The sequence below is a fragment of the Lucilia cuprina genome, chromosome 6 (genome assembly GCF_022045245.1).
Source record: "Lucilia cuprina isolate Lc7/37 chromosome 6, ASM2204524v1, whole genome shotgun sequence".
In the NCBI taxonomy this organism is placed as follows: domain Eukaryota; kingdom Metazoa; phylum Arthropoda; class Insecta; order Diptera; family Calliphoridae; genus Lucilia; species Lucilia cuprina.
Window position 1 is genome coordinate 28189170 of NC_060954.1, and position 5732 is coordinate 28194901.

A 5732-nucleotide genomic window follows, 5' to 3' on the forward strand; every position below is an offset into this window, starting at 1 on the left:
TACTTGATCACGTTTTTATCTGTCAAATCCTTTAAAGTAGATAAATATCAAATCTGATCAGTTGTAAGAAAGTGATATTTTAAATTTTATATAAAAATATTTTTTTTTGGGATTTCCAATTTAGTGGATATGATAAAAGAAAATATATATTGAATATTGCTCGACATTTGGAAACTTACATTGCTGAAATTACGTTAGATTTCATTGCAATTGACGATTTAGTTGGAAAACATTCATATACAATTGTTTTTTGAGTTTCGTCTAAATATTAATTTTTCTACTCATTATTGCTGGCTAAATTGAATATTTTCTTATAAGGAATATCTATTGCATAGTAAAGTGAATACTTTTCCTAAATTTACTTGATTTCTTGAAAAAGTTTTTGTTATATCGGTGAGAATAATTTACAAAAGTCCCACGGAAAGCTTTGTTATAAATTGATCAAAATGTCCCACGACAGAACAACTCCTGAGGCTAGTTTACCTCCACCACTTCCTTTAGCACCACTGCAAATAGAGCCATCAGTGTGCCATGTCTGTCACGAGACTATGGTTGAAGGTTCGGATTGCCTGATAATCCACGTTTGCTCTCATGCATTTCATCGGAATTGCATAGAGTCTCATCTGACCACAACCTCGGAATGTCCCGAATGTAAACGGACTTGTCAACTCTCTGATCTTAGGAAACTACTTATAGTTTCTCGAGCCACTCCTGGCATAAGAACCACTAAAGCTAAACCCAGAGGTGCACTGTCAAAACACTACAACACTCGGCAATCACAAAGGCTTTTATTTCCTGAGGTAAACACTCAGAATGATCCTGGTATTTCAAACGTTCAAGATGGCAATTTAACTGTTTCGGAAACGATTCAGAATATGGGCAACGAAAACGTTTTAAATTCACCAATTCGAACTACAAATCCTACATCACCTCCAGCAAATTCCAACACTATTGACTATACGGAAATAAATCGACTTATTGAAGTGAATATAACCCGATTATTAAGAAATTTAAATTTTGTCCCCCCCACTGATAATAATGATTTGCAAGACAATAACCGAAATAATGTCCAAAATTTTCAAAATAATAATAATTTGCCAAACATCGCCAGTTTCAACGAACTTCCTAGACATCAACCTCGCTTCAGTGCTAACAATCCATATAACCATTCTCCAATTGCGATCTCTAATTTAAGTAGTAGTTCGATGAATTCTGATAAGATTACGTCAGTTATTCAAAACTGGAATCTTAAATTTGATGGTTCATCAACGGGATTGCATGTGGAGGAGTTTTTGTACCGCATAAGGTCCCTTACCAAAGAAAATTTCAACGGTGATTTCACTGTTATTTGCAAAAATTTGCATATGTTACTTACGGGTAAGGCCAGAGACTGGTACTGGCGTTACCATAAGCAGGTTTCATCAATAGAGTGGGACGAATTTTGCGACGCAATTAGGTGCCAGTACAAGGAATACAAATCCTCGTTTGACATAAGAGAAGAAGTCCGTAATCGTAAACAAAAAGCGGGCGAAACGTTCGATTCGTTCTTTGAGTCAATTTTGTTCATAATGGACCGGTTACCTACACCCATGTCGGACATGGAGTTAATAGAAATTTTAGCACGAAATCTAAGGCCAGAGATTCGCCAGGATTTACTCTACGTACCAATTCACTCTATATCTCATCTAAGAAAATTGGTGCAAATGCGCGAGCATTTCTTAAATGAGGAATCGGTGCGTAGAAATAACTCCTCGCGTAATCAAAACTCTACTATGACTCGTAGGTATATTTCAGAAATTGATTCGGCCAACGAAAACACTGGTGATAGGGATGACTTCGATGGTTCTATTGAAGCAATACAAGGTAGGGAGACTCTTACCAAATGCTGGAACTGCGACGAAGTGGGACATCATTGGCAAGACTGCTTGCAAGACCGGACCGTATTTTGTTACGGTTGCGGATTAAAAAATATGTATAAACCAAATTGTGGCAATTGTATGTCGAAAAAGAATACAAATCCAAAAAACTTTCGACCTTCAGCTCCTCCCAAGGACAAAATCTAAATCTAGGCTCATCCTCTAATACCAAATGTGACAACTTGTATAATTCGAAATATGACAACACTTCTACTACCAAATGTGACCATTCAACAAATACCGATTTTCCCCCTGACTTAACTTACTCTCATGGCTTTGAAAATACCAAAATTTCCATCCTCAAACGTCCCGAAATATCAAGTAGCTCCAACAGTTGCGACACTGATACGTCCAAGATTATTTCTCCCAAAATCCCATATCACAAACGTTGGGAAGTGTATCTCCAAAAGAGAGACGAAATTTTTAATGTAGCAACTTTATCAAAATCTTTACCTAAACGTTCAACAATTCGGCTTAGAAAATTCTACAAAATGAAGAAACTTTGTCGAAAGTTTCTTATTTCGGCCATAATTTCTAATCCTAAAGATTTAAGGTACTATGCCAAGGTAAAGTTTTTAAATTTTGAGGAACTAGGACTACTTGATACAGGGGCCAATGTTAGCTGTGTAGGTGCTGATCTCGCGTTAGTTGACTTTACTAAATTTTCATGTTATACGAAATGTAAATTCAATGTGAAAACTGCTGATGGCAAGTCACAACCTGTTTGTGGCTGGCTTGATGTCGAAATTTTCTTTCGAAACGAGTGTAAAAGAATTAAATTATTTGTGATACCATCAATATCACAAAGATTGATTCTTGGTATTGACTTCTGGAAAGAATTTGCACTGTTTCCAGATATTGTTGGGTCTGTAGACATTATTTCTTTTAATCAAAAGTCCAACGTGTCCTTATCCGATCTTTCCGTTCTCACACAGAAGTCCGAAAGTCTGTCCGATAATAATAGTTCTCTATTAAAATCTCCATTAGATGAAAATCTGTATCCCTTATCCGAAAGCCAACGGCAACAGCTTAATGCTGTTAAAAATCTCTTTCCGAACTTTGAAAAACAAGGGTTAGGGAGAACCAGTCTTATTAGACACTCGATTGATGTAGGTAATACTACACCAATCAAGTCACGGTTCTATCCAGTTTCTCCCGCGGTTGAGAGACTGATGTTTGGTGAACTTGATCGAATGTTGGCGCTAGGGGTGATAGAACCATCCACATCCCCCTGGAGTTCACCAATGCGCTTGGTCGTGAAACCAAACAAGGTCCGCTTATGTTTGGATGCTCGAAAGGTTAATGCAGTAACCAAAAAGGATGCTTATCCTTTACCAAATCTTGAGGGAATATTCGCGAGACTTCCACAGGCCAATATCATCACGAAACTCGATCTGAAAGATGCCTACTGGCAGATTGCTTTAGACGACAAATCAAAACCTTTGACAGCATTCACAGTTCCGGGAAGGCCACTCTACCAATTCGTAGTAATGCCTTTCGGACTGTGCAATGCTCCTCAAACCATGTCAAGACTTATGGATGAAATAATTCCTCCAGATCTACGGCATTCTGTCTTTGGGTATCTTGATGATCTAGTCATTGTTTCAGAAAATTTCACAGATCACATTGAAGTTTTAATTCGTATAGCATCACAATTTAGAAAAGCCAATTTGACGTTAAATATATCTAAATCCAAATTCTGCGTGACAAAAGTGAACTACTTAGGATACGTGATAGGAAACGGTGGAATCACAACTGATCCCGAAAAGGTAACAGCGATAAACAACTGGCCAATTCCTAAGACGTTAAAGCAAGTTAGAGGATTTCTTGGATTGGCGGGGTGGTATAGACGCTTTATTGAAAATTTCTCGACAGTGGTATTTCCGATTACAGAAGTGTTATCATCGAAAAAGGTCTTCAAGTGGACACCGGAGGCTCAAAAAGCTTTTGAAGAAGTGAAAAACTTACTCACCTCGGCTCCTGTGTTGACGAATCCAGATTTCAGCAAGAAATTCTTTCTGCACTGTGACGCCAGTGATTTCGGAGTAGGCGCAGTTCTGGTGCAATTGGACGACCAAGGTGAAGAGCGTCCAATTGCATACATGAGTAAGAAATTAAATTCAGCGCAACGAAATTACAGCGTCACAGAGAGAGAATGTCTTGCTGCAATGGAAGCCATTAAAAGATTTCGCTGCTATTTGGAGATGCAGGAGTTCGAGGTGATAACTGATCACTCTAGCCTCCTGTGGCTCATGCGACAACAGGATTTGAGCGGAAGATTGGCCAGGTGGGTGTTTAAGCTTCAAGCTTATAACTTTACGATTAGCCACCGAAAAGGAAAAGACCATGTTGTACCAGATGCTCTGTCCAGAATCCCAAATGATGATGTTGCAGCCTTAGAAATCGTAGAACCAGAGATATGCCTAACTTCTCCACACTTCGAAGATCCGGATTATAATGATTTAAAGCAAAAAGTAGCAAAACAACCTGAGAAATACCCTGACGTCAAAATAATTGATAAATACATCTATTACCGTAATGAGCACTACAATGGAAACGAAGAGGATGAACAACTATGTTGGAAGCTGTGGGTTCCGTACAATTTAAGAAAGGATACCATCTCCAAAGCACATGACACACCTGTTGCAGCCCATGGCGGAATGGCCAAGACATTGGAGTTGTTAAGGAGACACTTTTTCTGGCCTGGAATGGTTCGTGATGTGCGGAGTTATGTACGAGAATGTGAGATATGTAAAACAACAAAGGCCCCTAACGTCGTAATGAAACCGCCAATGGGAAATTCTAACATATCCATCCGACCATTCCAGCGCCTTTACGTCGACATCCTTGGTCCCTATCCGCGTAGCAAATCTGGCTTCATTGGTCTTTTGATCGTTTTGGATCATTTAACAAAGTTTCACTGGTTGTGTCCATTACGAAAATTTACGTCAACAAACATTCAGGACTTTTTAAAGAAACATATTTTTCATGTATATGGAGTGCCAGAAGAAATTGTCAGCGATAATGGTAGCCAGTTTCGTGCTAATGATCTTAATGCCTTTTTTACATCATACGGAATAAAACACATATACACCGCACTTTACTCCCCCCAATCCAACGCCTCGGAACGTGTAAACCGGTCGCTTATCGCTGGTATAAGAGCTTACCTAAAATCTGACCAACGCTTATGGGATGAAAAATTAACAGAAATCAGTTGTGCCCTACGTAATTCCTATCACCAGTCTATTAAGTGTTCACCTTTCCATGCCTTATTTGGATTCGATATGATCACGCATGCAACCTCATATGAACTGTTGCGAAAACTTAACCTCCTTAATGAGCCTACAGCAAAAGTTTCCCGAGATGACAGTCTTCAAATGATTCGGCATGATATACGAAAGTGTATTAAGAAAGCCCAAGAAACCAATCAACAACAATATAATCTCCGCATAAGATTTCAAAACTTTTCAGTAGGCCAAGAAGTTTTCAGAAGGAACTTCGCACAAAGTAGTGCTGAAAAGCATTTCAATGCCAAATTGTCACCGCTTTTCCTCAAGGCCAGGATAAAAGAGAAAATTGGTAAAAACTATTATCTTTTAGAAGACTTACAGGGAAAGACTATTGGGACTTATCATGGCAAAGATATTCGTATCTAACGACCTTTTTCCAACCAATTTTTCTACGTAAAACTGGAAAATTGTTCGGTTTTGTAATGGCCGTTTAGGACAATATTCGGCTTAATTTTACAAATGAACATAAATAGTTTAAATTCGTCACTTTACTCAACTTTTGTAACTCATATTCATAACACTCAGC